This window comes from Macrobrachium nipponense, chromosome 1 (assembly GCF_015104395.2).
Source record: "Macrobrachium nipponense isolate FS-2020 chromosome 1, ASM1510439v2, whole genome shotgun sequence".
Lineage (NCBI taxonomy): Eukaryota > Metazoa > Arthropoda > Malacostraca > Decapoda > Palaemonidae > Macrobrachium > Macrobrachium nipponense.
This window is the reverse complement of record NC_087200.1, coordinates 195,448,675-195,471,673: the sequence shown is the minus strand read 5'-3', so window position 1 is coordinate 195,471,673 and position 22,999 is coordinate 195,448,675. Positions and strand designations below refer to the sequence as shown.

The window sequence follows — 22,999 nt, the reverse complement described above, 5'->3', positions numbered from 1 at the left end:
GAATACCTGGGCTCTTATGTGCGTTATGCTGAAAAGTAGTGTACAAATGCCCATGGTAGGTAACAAAATATTAAAAAGAGCACAAAGTCAAGAGTCATAGCTGTGAGTTGGTATTGTTGAATATAATTGAAGTGCTGTTCATATGACAAGAGGTTTATTCTTTTTAAAATGTTGGATGCATAATTTCTTACTTGAACATTGCCGTTTTTGGTGTCGTGTTAGTTTTAATACTGTACTTCATGATATGCAAGTACTGTACTTTTGCTTAATAATATCAATGGGAGACGAGAGTAGTCTCTTAAATCATTCTGTGATTTTCTCATAGCTTGAATAGATACAAAAGTTCAATGTTTCACTGACTGAACACTACTCTGCAAAGGTTTCAGTACACAGTTGTCATCATGAATATATGAAGATCGTTTACAATACAGAATATAGCTTTTAGCTCTAACCAAAGGTTTTACTCAACAAATGCCAAATAAAAACCAGAAAAAACTTCTTACCAGTTACTTTTAAAATTCACTCCCATGTGTTCTGTGACAGCAGGGTGAGTTTGCAGTTAATGGCTTGGTGTTTGTCTTGTACAAGATCCAGTTCCCAGCATGCAACATGTATAAGTCCTCCCTGTGAACTGAATTTTACTTCTATGCAAAACATTTCAAGGCTGTCTTGTAGCTAAAGTTATTATAACTTATGTTTATACTGAACATTAGGAATTTTTGTATTTTATATTATTTGTAAATATTTCCAAGCGATATACCTGTATATTTTTAGAGAATGACTTCATTCAATTAAAGAAGCGGAGTAGGTGATAAATTGTGGTTTCATTAAAACCTGCCTCTGAAAATCTCCAGACAATGGTGAGACCACAATGCCTCCAAGGCATTCTAATGGCCTTTAAACCCTTCAAGGAAAACCTAGGAATTTCTGGTCATGTCCTAAAGGGTATAAGATGAAGAAATGATATTGTTAAGATACAATAAAGTTTTGTACATACTTACCCCCCGGCAGATATATACTTAGCTATAGACTCCGTCGTCCCCGACAGAAATTCGAATTTCGCGGCACACGCTGCAGGTAGGTCAGGTGATCTACCGCCCCTGCCGCTGGGTGGCAGGAATAGGAACGATTACCGTTCTAGAACCAGATTTTCTCTTCCACCTGTCTCCTGAGGGGAGGTTGGGTGGGCCATCAATCGTATATATCTGCCAGGTAAGTATGTACAAAACTTTATTGTATCTTAACAATATCATTTTTGTACATGGAACTTACCCAGCAGATATATACTTAGCTGATTGACACCCTTGGTGGTGGGAAAGAGACAACTATTTACTGAATAGACAGGTAAACAACATACGTTGTAGGTAATAAATAAATAAAACCTTGGTTCCTACTTGATCAGGCGGAAGCCTCCATGGCTAATGCCTAGGAATCTGCTTCGCCTCAAGAGCCTCAGCGAGGATGTGACCTATGGCTAAGAGTTCTTGTGGGTCTGTCGATGGGGTCTTATCCATTTACGCGACAGAGCCTCTTACATGACAATATGCCTATGCCTAGTGGCATAATGAAGGAGCACAACACCGATCCCGATCACCTGATCCTAACACGAGGGTTAGTGCTTAAGTTGAAAAGAGTTATCTACAAACTCCTTTCAAACAACCCAAAGAAAAAACACGACGTTAAATAAAATTTAACTCACTATTTAAGGATCAGTATCTGCTCCTATCCCAGCAATGTATCCGCAGACACGTATCAACCAAGAGAGAAGGATCCCTCGAAGGTTATCTTGACATCCTTCGGATAATGGGAAGTCAACACAGAGTTGCATCTCCCGTATGTGACAGCTAATATGTCCTTATGACATATTGTTAGGGAAAGAACAAGATTCGGAAAAGCTCGCACTTCATGCGCTTTTAATTCTCAGCTGTTTGAAGGAATCATCAATGCACTTATCAATGCTTAGGAGAGCACAATGTCTCAAAGAAGGCCAGGGCGTTCTTTGATATAGATCTCTTCTGGGTGAAGCCTGGAGCCTGGCTAGCGCTTGGCAAGCGCCTCGCGCCTGGCTGGAGCCTTGCGCCTGAATGGCGCCTAGAGCCTGGCTGGAGCCTCGCGCCTAGATGGCGCCTTGCGCCTGGCTGGCGCCTAGCGCCTGGCTGGGTGCCTGATTGGCTCCTCCTTCCTGGCTAGCGCCTCGCGCCTGGCTGGAGCCTTGCGTCTGGCTGGTGCCTTGCGCCTGGAAGGCACCTGGAGCCTGGCAGAAGACTTCATGATTACTGTCTATGAGTCTGCATGCCTCAAAAGAGTTTCAGCGAGGTAGGGACCTTATGACTGACACACCCTTCTGGATCATGTCAATGGGGGCTAGCCCGCTTACACGACAGAGCCTTCTCGGATCGTGCCAATGGGGGCTGACCCACTTACATGGCAGAGCCTTACCTGTATCATATCAATGGGGACTAGCCCCCTCTTACATGACAGAGCTTTAGGTTTCTCTTTACTGAAGGAGCCTTGCGTCTGGATGGATCCTCAATCCTGACTGGAGCCTAGCCTTGAAGGAGCCTGGCACCTGGATGGCGCCTGGCTGGCTTCCAGAGCCTGGCTGGCTCCTAGATCCTGGCTGGCTCCTAAAGCCTGCCTGGCTCCTAGAGCCTGCCTGGCTCCTAGAGCCTGCCTGGCTCCTAGAGCCTGGCTGGCTCCTAGAGCCTGGCTGGCTCCTAGAGCCTGGCTGGCTCCTAGAGCCTGGCTGGCTCCTAGAGCCTGGCTGGCTCCTAGAGCCTGGCTGGCTCCTAGAGCCTGGCTGGCTCATAGAGCCTGGCTGGCTCATAGAGCTTGGCTGGCTCCTAGAGCCTGGTCTGGCTCCTAGAGCCTGGCTGGCTCCTAGAGCCTGGCTGGCTCCTAGAGCCTGGCTGGCTCCTAGAGCCTGGCTGGCACCTCGCGCCTGGCTTGGCTCCTCCACACTTGCTGGAGCTTCGAGCTTGGAAGAGTCTCTAGGCTGTCTGACGATGTCCACATCGGACACTCTTATATCTGTCCGATTTGTTCGCCTCTGGCGCATTTGCGCCAGGTTGGAGGCCCGCTCCTTCTCAGTATCCGACCATGACAGAGTTCCGTGGAACTGTCCGCCTCTGGCGTTTTTCGCCTGTATTGGCATTTGGCGCTTGGCTGGCGCTACATTGTCCGAGAGTCCTGAACACAACATAGTTTATCAGGAGACTGGAGAAGGGTGGAAGAAATTCTTCCCCTTTGAGCTTTTGGCCCCTGGCCAGGGGAGGTGATTTTAGTCAGCTACACCCAGTAGACGACAGGATATCTAACAACACGAGAGAGAAGAGTCTTCCTCCGAGGAGGATCCTTCGTGAACACTTCTTTTTGTAACGAGATCTCTTCTACATGTTGATGAGGTTCCTCGTTGCAGAATCTTCCTATCCTTGCCCGAAGGAAGGGAAGGAGTCTGGAAGTCGAAGGAGACTCTGAGCTGAAATTGGGCGGAACCCTGATTTCTAGCTCTTATTGTATCCTTCTGAATACCTTCTGGGAAGCATTTTGAGCCCTCATCGCACCCCGAAGACTCTGTAGGCAAACGTTTAAACCATATCTTCTTCTGTAGATGAAAATGTAAGTACCCTGCCTGGGCAACTAAACTTCTCTCTGAAAGCGTTGCGTCAGGAATAGAGGGATTTATTTCTTTTGCCCGACATACTATGCTGGCAAGAACCCATTGCCGAGTCTCCATTGAATCTGATGCGAGATTCCAATGCACCAAAAAATTCACTTGTCTTCTTGGTCGTTTAGGGCTAAGAGAAACAAAGAATTCCTTCATAAACTTCCTCAAAGAAGTCAGATGAGGAGCAGTTCCATTTTGTCGGAACACGGAATCTGTGGCCACAAAAAAAAAAATCCCATTCGAAGTACATGATATCCTACTCTTGTCGTATTGCGGTATCGTATAAGATCCCGAAGATCTTAATCCTCTGTTATCACTAATTCCCTTTGTAGAGACAGAGTATGGCCTTTAACTGTGTTCTTTGATAGCAGATATATACATAGGTGATTCTTCCCTCTGAAAGTGAAGAAAAAACCTCGCTATGTGGTTCACAGAGGTATCGGAAGAGGACAGTTTCCTCATTCCCTAACACGATCTGCAGCAATTCTATGTCTTAGCCATGACTATTGTCATTTTACCTTGAAAAAACCTCTCATTCATGTCCACTTCTGGTCAGGTCTGCACGCGGACAGACTCAGAGTGGAGAGGTTTTTATAGGTCTATTTATAATAGATTCTGATAGAATATCCAGATACTCTTGGAAAAGCCTTACGAAACATGCTGAGAAGAACGTGACTTCTGTGGAATCCAACCACTCTAAGGCCAAAATGAGGCATACATCCTCTCTTCCTTTGACGCCCAATTATCTTAATATCTGTTAAGAATTTATAACTAGGGGAAAAAAGGCTAAAGTTTTATTCCCCTTCTTTAAATTTAAAGATGTCTTATATTGCTACCTCTCTTGGTTCGAGGGAAAAAAGAAGCAGTCTAAAGGAAGCCTGTTCGTCTTCTACCTTACAAAGAGATCTATGAAGAAGACTTTCCGCAGTTCTCACAACTCTTTTCAATAAATGTTAGACATACGTTAACAGTTATTATCTTCGATCGAGAAGGTTCTCACGGACATGCAAAATCTTGCATCGAACCTCTTAAGGATCGTTACGTTCCGTGTCTGTTCCCAAATAGGTTCTCTTTTGTTAACGCGAACCGGGGCGAAAAGAGATTCTCGATGCTCTTTGCGATATGAGAGAGTCGTGGAATTGGCCTAAGTGATTAAAATAAATCATTTCATCATTCCTTGTAAGTCGACCCCTTTTCGATTAAATGGGTACGAAATCAGGAACGAATCTTGCCGTTACCGAGCCTGCTGTCCGAGAGGCTACTGGACTCTTAAGTTAATAACTCGCTAAAACGAGAAATATCTTGGATGGTGCTTCTGGCACAATTTGCACCAGGCTGGCGCTTCCTTCTAGTTCTTTTTAGGTTATGTGCCATAACATCTATGCCTTTTATGGTACCCGACTCCTTCACATGTTAATTCCGTTCTTAGTGGGAAAAACTTTTATATACGTAGTATAGTCCATTCAGGGAAACAACTTCTGCCACTAAGAGAATGTTTCCCATCCGACTCACCCAACTTCTCTTGAGCAATATCCGATTTAAAAGGGTGTGTGCGTTTCTCGAAAGGATGAGAGAATTATATATATCGCGCGCTGCCGTATTAGAATCCTTTATAATACTGTCACATTGTGGTAAACAGCATTAATCTAGGAAACCTTTGTAGGATACTAGGAATTCTGTAGTTAACCTCGGTATGTGCATAAGACTTGACCATACGTATGTATGTCTTAAAGTGAATTCTCTACTACATTCATCTTCTCACTAAGCATGTACTCTAATAAGCCATGCTTTCGTAAGCATGAGAGCATTATACAATATAGAGTTTCGCTGCGTTAGAATCCTTTAAAAATTTTACCTACGGTAAACAGCATTGAAATGTAATATCTTTCTTATTGAAAGCTTCTTAGCAAAAGGCAGACAATATTTTATTTATGTTTGCTTAACTATCCCCTCAATCCGAGGCTAAAACCACGATTGTAGGGGAGAGACACGGTTATTCATTCCATCCCGCAGGAGAGAGACATGTTACCGCCCACTCATGACCGACACCTACATGATACTGCGTTGGTGTCTAAGCAATAGCAGTCTCGTTAGCCGACTGGCCTTACTCTTCCAGAGTTGCCAGCTACTCCATTTAATAAAGGAATCTTATAACATTATTATCGAACTTCAGGAAGTTCTTATAATGCATATCTAAGCGAAACAAGACTTCGATAAATCTAGAAGCAAGTAATGTAGGTTGTTTCTTAACAATCCCTTTAAGCGTAGTCCTTCCTAGAAATTCCTGGAAGGATACTGGTAATTGAGTTGCTCAGCAAAGAAGTAACTACGGTATGTGCTTATGATTTGCCGTATCGTATTCTCATACAGCAGATACTCTACTACCTTCTTTCCCTGCCGAGGCAGATAGAGAAAGGATATTCTGGCGCCTGGATCCTTGCACCTAGCGCCTGGAATGTTCCGCGCGCCTGGAATGTTCCGCACAAGCTGAGAAATGGAGACTCGCTCCTGGAACTTCCGCTTGCGTGGAAGGTCCCGTGCGCCCTGACAGTTCCGAGCGCCTACTAGACCCCTTTTAGAAAGAGCCTCTTGCCCGGAAACGTTCAATGGAAGGATCGTTCTGATTGCCACTCTACTGTAAGGCTCCTTGGCTCTAGCCGTCTGTTTTTCTGGCGCAATTTGCGCCCAGGCTGGTGCTTCATCTCTTTGAAGGCGCCTTGCGCCAAGAAAAATTGTCTAGAACGCGGCTCGCGTTTGGTTGTAGGAACGCGGCTCGCGCTAGTCTGTTAGCTGGAACGCGCCTCGCTGCTGGCTATAGGAACGTACCTCACGCTAGCTTGCTGGAACGCGGCTTCCTGGCTGGCAGCGGCTGGCTCTTGCTCAGTGTTCTCTTAGTTTTCAGAGAACGCGCTAGATCACTCCAAACATACATTCTTCGTCTTTTCGGTATGTAAGATGAAGAGACGCACTGTTTTTTAAAGGATGCCTTATCAATGGCTATCCTTGGCAGTCTGGGACGTTCTACAGAACCTGCCGAGGGGACGCCTGACCGGTGGGGGTTCTCCCTAACCTTCCTGCAGCTGTCGACTTTCCTCCTCCACTGGGTCTGGGAGTTTGGAAGAGGTCTAGGCCTGGAAGCGCTACGGAGCCGATCAGACGCACCCTCCACTGCACTGGGAACACTATATTCACTTCTTACCTTTTTAGAGCTCGCCTTTTGAGCTCCATCCATTTATCTTCAAATTTGCACATATGAATTTGTAGATTCTGTGGAGTAAGAAGGTGATGAGGATGCAACAACTACTAGAATTGTCAATACTCTAACTGCTCGTTAGTACGAGAGCTCTTAAAGCTTCTAAAGGAAGCGTATCTAGTTATATGCTTTCTGACTTCCTAAAGTAGGAAGTTAGATCTTATATTTCCTTCATCAAGTTCTAACACTTATACACGTATTAGTGAAAAAAAAAAAAAATCAATATTTCCCTTATTGCAAAATATAAGTGTCTACCGAAAAATTCGGTAGTTTCACGTAATATATTCTTCGAAATTTCGAAGCCAAATTCATTAAAAAGTTAATAAAAGCGTATGCCAAACCAAAGACCCAGTACTTCCCTGCAAAAGACAGCCCAGAAGGTCGATGGTGATGAAAAAAACGAAAATCAAGTCAGGAGGTAGCAACAACGTATGTTGACACTACCGCGACAGAGAAAATCTGGTTCTAGAACGTAATCCGTTCTATTCCTGCCACCCAGCGGCAGGGGCGGTAGATCACCTGACCTACCTGCAGCGTGTGCCGCGAAATTCGAATTTCTGTCGGGGACGACGGAGTCTATAGCTAAGTATATATCTGCTGGGTAAGTTTCCATGTACAAATTGATCTTTAAAAGACATCATCCTCAACACTCGATTAACAATGCTAACAAAAACCTGGAAAAAATAAATAATGAACAATATATTGCCAATGTGAGGTGCAAATTACAAAACTTAACATCAGCAAAGTACCTGACCTGCTTGACAAAACTTATCAGCTTTTGCCCAAACAGGTAGACTGCTGCAAAAATACAATGTATTCAAGTACGAGACATCCAATGGAATGGCCTGTTGTTCAAGCAAAAAACAAAATAATATGGCAGATCAGATGTAACTTCAACTGAAAACCATTCTACTGACAGCAACAATCAATTCTGCTATAGGAAGATCTGAGGTAGATAAACAATCCCATTATGTCCTTCATATTATGTATACTAATTCTGTGATGGTCAAGTGGAAAAAAGTGCTATTACAAAAAAAAATACTTTATTCACACAAAAACCCACTTCTACAATAGCAAACATTTGTGGGTGGCAAATCATCCAGACTACAATCCTTCATGGAAAGAGAAACAAGGCAAAAATCACCTTTGTGCAAATGTGGATAGATCCGTTATGTCCATAGCAATGACAAGACTAAAAAACTATAATCAGAATCATGATTTGGAAGGAACTCTCATTAATAAGCAATGAGTTTTCAAGAAAAATAAAACTGACGACTGACATTATTACAATTATACTGACTAAAGGAGGAATCAAGATGTACAAATGGCAAAGAATAGTTTCTTCAAGCAGCAAACATGCTGGGAAATGGACAAAGAGATACATACATGGAGAAGAAGAGAAGGGTAAAAGGCAGACGACAATAGTAAAACAGGAGAGGACTTGGACTTGGGAAAAGAGAACAAAATCTTAAAAATAGTGGAGGGAAGATAAAAACTGTGAGATAGTGAAGTGGGTGAAGAAAGATAGATAAGAGAAAGGGTCAAAGGTCAAACAGAGGGAAGATGGCACAACAGTATGGCAAAGTTTTTTTTCAAGTTACAGAAAGAAGAGAATTATCATTAATTACCGAATGCTGACTTCCAGAGGAAAATATTGGCTATATGCAGCTCATGAAATAGGCAAGGATGAGATCATATAAAAACCAGATACAGGAAGACTTAGCTCAACACAACAGAGTATGACATCAATAATATAAAATAGAAGGTGATGGTATTTGGTTTAAAAATGATCAAGGAATGAGATTCCTTTGAAATGCAATAAGGACGGCAATTCTCAGAATGAATGACATTTAGGAGGGGTAACAAATACCTCCTCATCTTCCAACAAAGAGAATGAAAATTATCATCTCATACAACCTGAAGTACCAGTCTCAGGAATATCTTTGTACCAAAGAAATCTACTAGACTTATGACAATGAAATGCTAGAAATTATTATAAATTGCATTACAAACACAGGACAGACAAATGCTAATAAATATGTAACAGGAAAGGAAGACAAAACTTAGAAAGAATATCAGAACCAACATAACTGATGACCAACAGAAGTTATTAAAAATATTACCAAAGTAAAACATAATTCAGTAACATAGGTAGCTCGGGTAAAAAAGGAGCTAATCTCTTAACCTGTGGGGATGGGCAACAGCTCACTGTTTTGAATTTGAAACATCCTATGGATTTACTACAAAAGTGAATGTGAATGATGCTTACTGCCTAGAAAATGAGGAACATTAGTATTTCTTTTTTTTTTTTTTACTACATAATTACACCCTGCAGGTGAAAGTATCATCAATTTGCCTTCTCTATCAGAGTTGTTTGTCAACAGCCAGGGCAAACCAAGCAAGATTCTGAACTGCATTTCTTACATCTACACTAAAAGACTGAAAAACTAATGTAGAGGATCTATACTGACAGGTTTTATCTCAACAATATGTATAGTAGTGTACAATATGCAGGAAAATAGAAGGGACTAGAAGAAATTTTCCTTTAAATGACAGTATGTACTTCAGAATAAAACTAAAGATAAAGGAGATACTGGGAATGTGAAAAATGAGATGTAAAAGAATAATAGGAAACTAACACAGAAATTCTCATTATTTCAGGAATGATAGATACTGTGCTGTAACATTGCTAAATTACATGCCACCTACATTATTCAACATAATAGTCTACTTTTACCCCTTGAAATATACAAACTTTTTTCTATAATAAGAAATGGGTTAATAAAAAAAAGAATATGACAGCATGATTTATTCTACTACATGAAATGAAAATGTATCGTCTAAATGTCTTTTAAAAAATATGAGATGATGCTTTACTAAACTAATGAATAAATAAAAAAATACTGTCAGGTTGAAGATGTTTCTTGTAGCGATGCGGAAATCAAAGTTACGGATAGGGAAGTGGTGGAGGCTGCAAGCTGGGTCCATTGGCAGGTGGTTGAGATTCCCTGCTGGTAAAAGACTGGCAGATGGACAAGGAGCTGCCTTGATTGTTTCTTCATCTTCTCCAGACTTAGGACTTTTCTTGAAGAATCGACAAGTGAAGCAGTTGATACACAAACCTACGACACGACTCAGTAAACCTAGAGGAAAAACAAAATGTTTGTGAGACAAAATGAATTCTTTCAGTAAAAACCTATGCATATAGAATAGCCCATCTGTGCATTTTAAATGGATCCGAAGAGAAAATAATATGCTGTACTAATCCCTGTACGTTGGTACAAGTGCACCTAGTTTCCATGGTCACTGTGAAAAGAAGTCTGAACAGTCTGTGACAAGAAAGCGGGATTTGAGAAGGCAAAAATGGTAAAAGTAATGGATCTGTATTAAGAAAATTAAACTTCATAACAAAAAAAAAACTTTTCCTCCCAATTTTTATTCCTGGTAGCCTGTCACAGGCATAAAGGAAAATGTAACTGACATTATATATTTTTGTTCTTACAAAAGTGAAGAAGTTATATAATATTGGTTAATAATAAATGGCTGGGTGAAGTCACTTACAGCATAAGTTGCTACAATCATTGCAAATTATGCAAACACTGTAGGTTTACTGAATGTAGTTTGCTGAAGCCCTTAGACCTCCAGGTGAATTGCCCTCTGCCAACTACTTTTCATCCATTCCCTCTGGTCTCTCTCCACCTAGGTATCCAAATTCTTCTACATTATCTTTCTCTATCCAAATTCTTCAACATTACCTTTCTCTAAGTTACTTAATGACAAATCTTTTAGGGCAAGTCCTAGAAGAGCTATGGCATGGGCCTCAACTGTCTACTTAACTACTTTTGCAATAAATAAATTATATGGACCCATAAATCTAAAAATAATTTAAAGAGAACTGCTACCATTTACATGTGATAATAAGATGAATGAATATTTGATGTACTTGACAGTATCATTTCCTCTCATTCAAAAATCTTGAGTAAGTTATCACCACTCATCTCATTTCAAGAAGCAATTATCTTTCCTCTGTGAGTACCTGGTCTTTCAAGTGTCATCTCAATGTTCCTTGGTAGCATGGATATATTATACAAGGTACAACATAACCAACATTTTCGTCCAAGCTAATTTTATTATTATCATCAGCAACTATTAGCACTCATGAAAGGATAACTATAAGACTATTTTACTGCAATATTTTTTTCTACTGTCGTATAGCTACGCAAAGTGTATTTAAACAGAAATATAATACTGTACTTTCCATAGAAAGTATTCTCTATCGTAACACCACAAATAAACTTGATAGTTAGAACTTACAGAAGCAACACATACCTGAGCAAGTGAAAACACCTCCTATGATGCCACAAAGACGAGTTAAGAAGGCAATTATGGACTCGTGGTGCTCTACTACTTCAACTTTTAGAGCTGATGTGTCATATTTGAAGAATATTCCTGGAGTCCCATGAGAGTTCTGTTGAAAACCAATATCATTATCATTTTTGAGTTAACTCTTTACCTTGCCTATATTATTTTCAGTTTTGCATGACATTAGTAAAAAGAAAAAATTCAAGTAATACTTTCTATCATGACCAGTATAAATCTGAAGTATCCCCAATTTCCATACAATTATGCATAACATTAATATTTTCCTAGAAATTATGTACCTAAAACAAGGGGGTGATAGGACACAAAACACATGCAATACATTACAACAACAAAATTGCACATACCTACGCTCTCCTATATTCTTATGGTACCAAGAGGTTAAAAGGTGTAATAGGAACTATAATAATATACTAACCTTAATAATGCAAAAATTAATTATAAAACAGATTAAAATAAAGAAAGCCCACAAAACTACTTATTTCACATCTAGCAGCATAAAGGAAAACCTAACATAAAAACATTTATGATGATGCAATCCAGTGGTCTCATTCATTGTAATGTACCATTAACCCCTTCAGCACTGGGAAGTACATATGTACGTCTTTTACGGTCCAGTGATAAAAGAACACGATGTACGCTTATACATCTTTCATCCCTCCTTGAAAAGCAAAGCTGTTTTCTTCAGCTTGGATGGTTTCCAGACACAGTATTGTGTACGAGGGAGGTGCTGAAGCTCCTCCCACAATTCAATCTAGCCAATGAGCGTCCAATGGACATCGTGACATCATTGTAGGAGGGGTACTGGCCAACACATGCCAGACTATTATCTGAGAAGGATGATCACAATTTTGTCCGTAAACCATGTAGATTTGTTAATTCTAAACCTTTTTCCCTTTTGATTGCAGTTATTCTATATGTTTTTTTTTCAGTATCATGTCAGATGATAAGTGTTTCAGAGTCATGGTCTGAGTAACTGCCAAATCTATCAGATGATAATTATAGCGATAATTTCTTAGTGGTTGACAGTGACAAAGAGTGTTTGAAGACACTGAACCTATTGTCAATGAAGGTTGGCGGTCTTAACTGATCCATCTTGTGATGTGCGCCCAGACCCAGCTCCTGCGATTCACGGAGGGTGACAATGGATTCCTGCTTACACACCGATTTCACCTGCTTACGTGATGCATTTTTTTTCTTTTTTGTGGTGATGTAATTGACAAATTGTGTGAATGGATGAATGCTCGGGCAGAGGAGTACTTTCATTCGACAGGAAAGCATAAGGTGAAAGGACTTCTGTGGAGGCCTGTTACTCGTGATGAGATCTATGTTTTTTATAGCTTGCTGATGATAATGTGGGTGAATAAACTGCCCCGTATGTATATATGTATTGGTCACGAGATGCTGTTCCTTTTTTATTATTGCTATTATTACCGTTTTATTATTATTATTATTATTGTCATTACCAGTGCCGTAAACATTTATTGATGTATATATGCTGTTTCTGTATGAAATCTAGGAATAACTGTTTCAGTAAGAAACTAGTACTGGCTATTACCACTACTATTTTTAACTAATACTTTACTACTTTATTTCTACTATCTCTACTACTAATTCTACTACTTTATAACTATTCCTACTTCTGCAATTACTTTCTCTACTAAATATTCCTATTTTTTCCGATATCCTTAATATATTTTTTTTCATTTTTTGACAATGTAGTAAAAAATATTCTTTGATATATACACAATGTTTTCACATAAGAATATAAAGGAAAAATATGAATAACATCAAATTTAGTGGGAGCAAGTAACGATTGATACTTGCGGTCGACATTGGGCCTCATGCGGTATGTAAGCATTTGCAGCAATGCAGCAGGCCGGTGGCGAAGGGGTCAATAATAAAACTTCTGCTTTTTCACACCCTTGTTGCTAATAACACCAAGATAATACTAAATGCAAACACCATTCTGGTTTCCTTACCTGAGCATGTGAGATTTCTCTAGACTGTTCAGCAACTGAGTATTGGAATGAGGTTCCATAATGACTGTAAGTATTGACCAGTGTTGGAACAACAGTAATGAAGTACTGGTAAGTCATATGGTCTGCAATAAAAAAAAAAAAAAAAAAAAAAAAAAGAGAATGCATTATTAACATTATTATTGAAAAAAGAAATAAGGAATGAGAGAGTGAGAGAAAGAAATTCACATCTCTCCCACTTCCAAAACCTCCACAACTCATTTCATTTCTTACTTCCAAACCTCCACAACTCATTGCACTTCTACCAAGTCTCCGGTTTTCTGCTCATATTAGCACAGCTGCATATACTTCAATGTATTTATCATGAAAAGTCAATGCAAGACAAGTAATTTGACTGACTACATGAAGTACTAGTCAAGATTTTTTATTTATTTGGATTACTGCTGATTGATTATCCATATACATAAGATTGACACATACAGACCAGTAACAGTTTGGATGAATGAATTCTGAATGCAAGGTGATGGTAATGTTTCAGTGATGGGCAAAATTCTGTAAGAATCCCAGTCTTATTCTAAACTCCAAACTGGCCTTATGCTTTCTTCAATTCTTCACTTATTTTTCATGAAACACTCATAAGTAAACTACCAAAAAATTAAGTCCTATATGAGAATTATTACTGGCAGTAGTAATTGTAGTGACAGCGCACATAATAATACAGAAGAGTTATGAAAATAAACAAAGCAACTTAAAACTTAACTCTTTGATGCAACCTGTTCATCGCCTTCTAGAGGATGTATGATTCCTGGAGCAGGATCCCCAAAGGAAAGTTTTATTAATGCGATGAGTAAAGTTTGTAGTCTGAGTCTTCCATAAACACTGCACTGCCAAGTGGGCAAAAATGACCTCGTGGCAGTGGAATAGTTTTTCCCTGAATATGAAATGACTTGTAATCGAAAAACTTGAAGCTCAAAATAAGATACCTATCAGAGGTGACGAGTAAAAAACAAAAAAAAGTTAATGGCTCTTCGTACATAATTAGTTAAAACTAAACTGCAAGAAGTATGCAATCTATGATTGCCTTTTCTATTCTACTTTTATAAAGGGGTTTCTTTCCATGTAGCAAAAAGTGTCATTATTAACAAGTGGATGTCAGGCTTTATGACTGTAAGATTTATTTTATCACCATGTTTTGCAAATGATATACTATATACAAAACTTACCAGCTGTGATATGAAAATTCCCAGCCACTTTATTGATGCCTAAAGACCCACTCAGCTGACATGCATCTTTTGGAGTGTCAGGAAAATAATGCCTGTAGGGAAAGACAGAGAGGTAGGAATAAAGTTCACCCCAACGCACTATTGCAAGCTACACACTAGCATTGAAATTTTTACTATAACAAATTTGAAGTGGAGTACTATTCAAGTTGCTTTACCTTTGTGGCATATCGCCAAAAATGTTGGTGTAACCACTTCTCCAAAGAAGTTCATGTATGGAATGGAATTGGTCCCTAAGGTAGCTGTTAACCTGCATACAAAGAAAAGGGACAAATTAATGTTTGTTAAATACTAATTACACTAGTGTCAATTTATCAGACCAATGTATTTCCTGCTCTTGAATGTACAAACACCTGTACTAATTATATTTAGTAGATTTTTGTTTTTGGATAAGTATTTTTCTTGTTAACAGCTAACTTAACTCATCATTTTACCTTATTTTCCAGTTTCAACAAATAATGATAAACCACAATTACCATAAAGTTAAAAGCAACTTCACACCAAGTAATAAGAAGAGAATTATCATATGCCACAGTTTGCAACAAGAAACATATATATCTTGAAAGACATTATGCGTGGACTTGCCCATCTGGCCCACTGGGTTTTGCACAAAATCCAGCTAACATAAAATGATAGCTGGCAGTCTTAGGCTATTCTGGTTTCCTTTCTTTGACTCATTTATTCTAAGACGAAAATACAAAAACAAACACATCACAAAGACACCCCATGCAATCTTCCCCAATGATTAGCCAACATCTTCTTGCAAAAGCCTATAGTCTCTAACAGAAAATCCTGCCATCTTAATTATTTGTACTTTTCAGTCTGTATTTATCACAAACCTCAGGCAAAGGCTAAGTATTACAAACTCAAAGGAATCCGTCATTTTTATCAAACCTTCTCTTTCAACTATACAACTGCACACTGCACTTCCTTGGTTCTGAGTCTTTATATTTAGAGCAATAGCTTTTCTCTATTCTTACCACCTACCGTTGGAAAAGCATTTTACTAAAACTTTTACTTGATAAAAATAATCACTTCCTTACCCGCTGTACACCTTCAAAGTGAATTTGCTGGTCTGGATCGAGAGTCCACCATGTATCCTCTAATTTTAGCTCTCCAAAAGTCATAACTTGTTCACCAGTCATATCTAAAACATCAGCACAACAACTGTTGAAATAAAAAACAATTAGCATGAAATTTTTCATATATATTTCAATTAAAGCCTAATAGTAATAAGAATTGTACATAATTTTAACAGACTTCTTAAAATGTGACAGCCTTGCATCTGAAAAGGAAAGATCTCTGGGAGTAGTGAGACTTCAATTTGACTTTGATGATCCAAAGGACTGGTTTTCACTTTCAATATTTTCAGCTTTGGCTTATCGTTATCTGTGAAAGCAACGTGGAAGGAACATAATTACTTATTACCTGCATATGAAATAATTTTAACCTAAAAGGTGAAAAGAAAGCAAGACATTATACTGACATTACAGTACAAAATTTAATACAATACAGTTAGTACCTCGAGATACGAAAGGCTCAACTTACGAAAAATCCAAGTTACGAAAGCCAATACGAAAAATTTTACTGCTCTACATACGAAAAGTTTTCAAGATACGAAAGGTTGTTGCTGTAAAGTCCCGAGATTCGCCCGGACCACCGAGAACAATTTTTAAAACTCCCGCGCCGCCCAACTGAGTAAACTCGCCACCATCCTCCCGCTCTCCCATTGGTTTCCTGATGCTAGTCACCCCATAAGGTCCTGCTCTCCTATTGGTCAGCATCTACCCTTGTGCTTTAAGTATTCTATTGGTAAAAGGTTGCTGTAAATTGAAAAAACTTATTCATGCAATACATTTAAATAAAAAAAAACATTATTAGGTAAAGATAGAATAAAGAATAGAAATGAATGGTTATCATACTGTTAGGTAGTTTCAGTAGTTGAAGAGAGATAATGAAAATTTATGGCTTACTGTGTAAAAGTGATTGCTTGGCGATCGTTCGATACTAGTAAGTGCTGGATGTAAACAGATGTTTGGAAGCTTTTTTGTGTTGTTTATTATAGTTAATGGTTACTTAATAATTATTTGAAATGAGTACATGCAATACATTTAATAAAAAAAATTGTGAATTAGATATCAGAAAATATAAAATAAATCAGTCTGCCAACAAATACGTATTTTTTAGAATTCTTCTTCTGTTTTATTATTACGTTACGTATTACGTATCTTTCATTACAGCTGTCATACCTCGGTATCTCCATTAGGTAAAGATAGAATAAAGAATAGAAATTAATGGTTATTATACTGTTTGGTGGTTTCATTAGTTGAAGAGAGATAATTGAAGCAATTTATGGCTTACTGTGTGCTAGGAAAAATGATTGCTTGGCGCTCGTTCGATACTCGTAAGAATGTAAACAATCGATTGGAAGGTTTGTTTTTTCTTTGTTTGTGTATTATAGTTAATGATTAATTAATAATTATTTGAAATGAGTACATACTGATTATTTATACATTTTATTGGCATATTCTAAGCTTTTAGCTCTTAGGTTTAGATGTCAGAATCATAGACTAGGCTACAGTAGCAACCGCTAACATAGGCTAGGCTTATTGCTAAGGGACATATGCTAAAGTCCTAATATATGCAGTAAAAATGAGGTTGAACATTACATGCAGTTGAATGATTTACTCAAGTAATGTACAGTATTTTGCCTTTTTGGAGACATATTTCTTCCGTCGTAACCCTAGAACATGTGTTTTAGGCCTGGAAATTAATTTAATTTTGGGGTGTTTTTGGAGGGCTTGGAACGGATTAGCCATTTTACATGTAAAATGTGTTCAAATATACGAAAAACTCATAATACGAAGGCCGTCTCGGAACGGATTAATTTCGTATCTCGAGGTACCACTAATTTCCTTTTTCTTGTGGAAGGAAGAGTTCCACTAAAGAGACTTGTTTGGCACATTGTAAATAATAATAAAAGTTCTTTTCAATGTCTCTTCAGCACAAACAGTACTGCTTTTTGCCTCCTGTCAAATGTTAACTTTACCAACCTCAAATTTCCCCTCACATATGAGAACAAATCCTTTAAGTAAGCCCTATGAGTGTCAAGAAATTTCATTCAATGGTCTGATAATTCTAACTTATAACAACAACAATAATAATAATAATGTCAGTTTGTAAGAGACAGTCACAGACCATACTCTTCAATATCATGAACAATCTTTCTATTCTGAACAAGAATCATGAGTAAACAAAATCCAAAACTATAATTAAAAAATTGAAAAGAGAGAGTCAGACTTACATTTACATGGCATGGCAACAGTAATATCAAACGTTGATCTTTAGCTTTTCCGAAAACGATGTGTCAGGCTTGAAGGAATAGGTAAACTTAGTTTCCATGTAGTAAAGACCTTCCATAACTATCAACCATAATATAACGAGATGGCTCATCACAGAAACTGAAACATAACAGGATAATAAATTATATAAATACATAGTATACATTACGTATATGTATTAAACTAAATAGTAATCTCATAAGCACAAGGTAATTAATGTCAGCACACCAAAATATAAGTTATATACTACAATTTTGATACGGTACAGTTGCAACATCTTTTCCATCTTAAACATGAAACTTGCCTTGAATTTCTGTTTCTGCAGAACACAATTTGATATGAAAGCCTTAAGAATACTGTACAGTACATAAAAACTTTCAAAACACTTCCTAAAATGTTATGCGTCAAAGATCTACCACACCATCCTTTGTTTCTCAAATCAAAACCTTACTTTACACACCAGTAGGGGCTATCTCCTTTGGTGTCCTTAAAATACACCTGTAGCAAGTTGATTTTTTACGTTTATTTTTCACTATGGTCTCTTTACGGTCTTCCTACAACCTTGTCCTACTCATCACTGTGATCCTCACCTAATGTAAAAAACTCTTTCAGCTCTGTAAGTCTTAGATTGAACTCAAGCTCTGATTAAACACTTTACTTTCACCAAATTCAGAATATCAGGCAGGCACATTTTTGGATACAATACTCTGGCAACAAAACTTACATGTGCCACCAGTAGTTGTACTTTCCACACATTCTTCAGAAGTCTTTGGGAAAGCATCTAGTTGCTTCACAACCTGTAACGTTTTCTTCCTATGCCTCAACATGATAAGTTTGGTTCTTGAGCCTGCAAGAAAAAATAAATCACAAAAATTAGTCAAATTAAATTTCTGTTGTATAATTAGATCTTAAATATTGAAAAAAGCCTGGCAAAATCTTGAAACAATGATACAACATTATAATAGGCAACTGTTTTCTTATTATAATACACTAAAAATTTTCTCAAAAGTACAGTACTGAATTTGTATGAAAAATTGTTGGAGACCTCAAAAATCTTGCCAAGACTAGGCAGTCTACCTCCAAATATACTGATATACTGCTTTGTGATTTTCCTAAATATACAAACAATTTTTTTCGGTAATGGGCTGCTATGAAAGCTGAGCTTCGCTGGTACATACAGAAAGGGAATTGATGTTTTACTGTAAGACAGTAGGAATTTTCATGCAGATAGTCTCTCCCCATAAAGGGAACAAAGAACAGTGTCTATTTTGCCATCAATTAACCACCTTACTACCAACCTTCAAAAAAACCACCATGAACTTACGCTGGGAATACATACTCCTAAGCTATAGGGTAAACAATCACGGACGATCCACCATCATCACGCTGGCCGGGTCTTATTCACTCGATATTTAATTGGTGAAACAAGAATACAATTACGACTCTAAGCATACCATTCAAAAGATTGAAGTTTCGTCAACATAATGCGATATATGAAAGCCCCATACGAACTAAAATAAGCATGTGACGCTCTTCGTAAAATATGTTTTCAAGGCAGTTTTGAAATCTAATATGGCGGCTATCGTGTGGCTGGCCGGTCTAATCACGGACTGTCCACCATCTTTCCCAGCACTCATTTGAACAATGTTAGCATATATATGCAACGTTTATTGATCTTACTCAAGATTGCAGTTGTAATCAGCACAATAAAACAACATTTTGTTGCCTATATTAGTAAAAGTATGAAACTTGTTATTCCCCGGGTCATGGTTTGAATTGAATTCATTTGTACCTTGTAATCAGTGGTTTTATCCTTACTGCCATCACAACTGAAACTCCAGTGCTTATTTGATTGTGGAATTATACACATTTTGGTCTTAATTCACTCCACATTGCACTTGAACCATGTTGCTGTTCCTGGTTCCTAAGCGCTCACTCCACAAACACAGTTACGAGCAGCAGATGACGATACTGTTTATGATGTGCAAAGCTTTATTCCCTTAATTGTTTACTTTACTCATTGTTTAGTTTAACTTTACTTCTTATTTCAAAATGTTTATTTAATTCATGTCTATTATCCCTTTTTTGCAACCAAATTACCCCCGAAAAATTACAGATATTTCTAAAGTAGGTACAATCCAATGTTTCTAACCTTGTCGTACATCTGGCTGCCGAAAACCATCGCCCGACCATTAGTGGATTTTAGTAATCATTTTTTTGTTTTTTTTTTTGCTTAGCCATTTTTGTTTCATTGATTTAAGTCTATATTAATATTTTGATTTTTTTAATGACTGTATGCCAGAAATAAATGTAACCTTTAATGTTTGCATGCTAAGAATGGCAAAATCATCATTGCCACATTAGTGGAGCTTCACACATACGCCGATGCATCATCATTAACTGTTTCCATGAATTCTAGTTGTCATAGTAATGCTATAATGATAAAATTGCTTTAACATTTATGTATATATACTTTCAATGCATAGGCTAATTTCACCAATTTCCATACTTTGTGTAAGTCTTATACCCAGTTTGGAGGGTGAACACATACCAATTGGCAACAGAGAGAGAGAGAGAAAGGAAGGTGAAGGAAGGAAGAAGAACAGGGGTGGCGGTGGAGGTGGGGGGAGAGGATAGGTGGAGCTTTTTATGCGTGTTCAAGGACAAGTGTCGTTATTCTTTACGATTAGTGATTCACGATACCCTTATAAATTACGGCATTGGGTGTAATACACTATATAGCAAAATCTCGTTCTGATACAAGTGTTTGTTACAGAAATATTGCCAAAAAACGTGCTTGCACTCTCTGAAACCCATAGTAGGTATGCTGCTTAGTTGTCAATCAAGTTTTTTGTAATCAAGTATTTTTTACAAGCTAGCTATTGTATAAATTTGTATTTTTCTCAATCAAAACAATGCCCCTCGATGCTAACTTTCCTCTTTTAATGACTTTCTGGTCATTGCAAATTCGGCCCCATTAATTTCTTATGATGCGAAAACAGACAGAGGCCCAAGAAGCGAAAGCGATTGCGTCACTCTATGGCAGTAATCCGGCAGTAAAACATCTTCATATATCCAAAAAGTAAATAATAAAGATATATATGGGCATTACGATTATAACAATTACATGAATAGCTGATAAAAATCTGCATGAATAACTGGTAAACTGTTCTGCAAGAAAGTTGAGTATAGCAATTCATTTAAAATAGGTACGAAAGTAATTACTTAAATTTGAGTCAGAGTCGAGTTACTTTTTCAATAATTAATATTTTCAAATTAATCATCATAAATATGTAAAATATTGATGTTTTACTATTTATTTAAATAATTATCTAGTGCACGCTTTGTTGTCGTCTTCTACCCAAACAGTAGTTTCCTTAAAAACGTTGTGGCCCGGGACCGGGTTATGACTGTTGTGATGAAAGTGCCCCAGCATCTATGGGTACAAGTGGTGCGCAGATTTATCACAGGAAATGGGAAGTTTGTTGACACAAGCGACTCTACAAACATCGAGATGGCGTCAATCCTCTAAGTTATTTAAGCGTAGGTAAAAATTTTGAAAGCGTTTTGGTGAAATTTGCACTGCGTTGGCCACCCTTTTCACTACCCTGTTTAAAGCTTTAAATTTGGCCTAAATTTCTAACTTTGGAGAAAATACTTACTTCGAAAGGAGAGTAGAGTTCTTTAGCTGCGTCTCTCACCAACAACAAGTCGCGACTGATGAACATCTCCAGTGTCAGGACGCGTTATAAGTACTTTTTCGGAGGGTGGCCATCCGTGACCGTCAAGTGTGTTGGGCCAGGCCATGCAGTTGTTTACCCTACATGGCCTAAAAAGACAATAATTTGTATTCTCAAGGAGGGAAAAGCGAGATACTATCCTCGGCGTAATGCTAGGAAGGAGAGAAAGGTTAGCTTCATGCCAGGTTAGGCCTTAGTGTGCAAATTAAGTTATGATTTATGGTGTTCTACATTAGGTTAGGTGAGTGATGCTGTAGCCTGGGTATGCACAAAATAGGCAGTTTTTCAACGATTATGATTTGATTTATGCCTTTTTTACCTTTTTATTGGTATGCACTAGAAAAGTACAAAAAAAGCGATTGGGGTCACTCGTAATAAGTCAAAACAGGCCGAGCGGGAGGGTATGAAAATGACTGGGTTGCCCCGACAATGGCCTAGACCACACAAATAGTTAAAATGGCTAAAACAAAATAAAAATGTCAGATTTTTGGCTAAAAATAAATCATCATAGTAATACCTTACACTAGGCCTACATGGAGCTGGACCTAGGTAGTAGACCCTGATTACTAGTAACCTAAACATAGCTTTCAAACCAATGCAGTAGGATTCTATCATAATGATCTTTTTCTAACAATGTAAAATCATAATGTAACAAACAAAAGGCCTAAAAAGCCTCGTAGTAAGACTCTCCATTACGCAACAGAGGGTCCATATCAGCCTCCAGGCCTATTGCTACTGTGCTACGAGGTTGCCGAAAGCTCGGCAGCTCACAGCAGTGACCTGATTTACAGGCCTACGGCTGTATTAATAAAACGTCATTAATAACGTAAAATAACGGAGTAATATGATACATCACCTCTTACTGCCCCGCATAAATTAGTCGGTTAATGAGGACGCCACGAAATAACTACTAACAGAGAAACGACACTTGTTTTGATGTTTACGTCTCGTCCCCCTGACAGTGTAGCGAAGAGAGGCGCTAATTTCGCTACGTATTAATATTATTGCCAATTTACGAATTTGGTTATTTGTTGCGAATTTTACATCTTTCCCATGGAATTCTTGTCAAATTTTAACACTTTACATCAATGATGTTGATCTGTATAACAATTCAAGCGGCTGGTGTAGGCCGTTCTCATATATTTAGCAATGTTTGCTACATTGTAGGCAAGTTCATCCAATGAGGATCACACACAAGCTCAATGAATATATAGTTAATTTATGGCGAATTTCACATTATTTCCTGAAACTAAGCTCAAATTTTAATACTTTGCGTTGATAATATTAATTTGTCTTTCACTTCAAGCGACACTTTGACACATTTTAAGCGACATTTTTTACACATTTTTTCCTTCTTTG

General features: G+C 38.1%; 1 protein-coding gene and 1 pseudogene across 5 annotated transcripts in view; both read right to left on the bottom strand.

Moving 5' to 3' along the window:
• LOC135219048 (endoplasmic reticulum-Golgi intermediate compartment protein 2-like) overlaps positions 1–22,607 on the bottom strand; it is a 23,402-nt pseudogene extending 795 nt beyond the window's left edge.
• The window catches only part of LOC135219980 (uncharacterized), a 130,368-nt gene that overhangs the window by 77,539 nt on the left and 29,830 nt on the right, over positions 1–22,999 (bottom strand). The gene's annotated exons all lie outside the window — the stretch shown is intronic.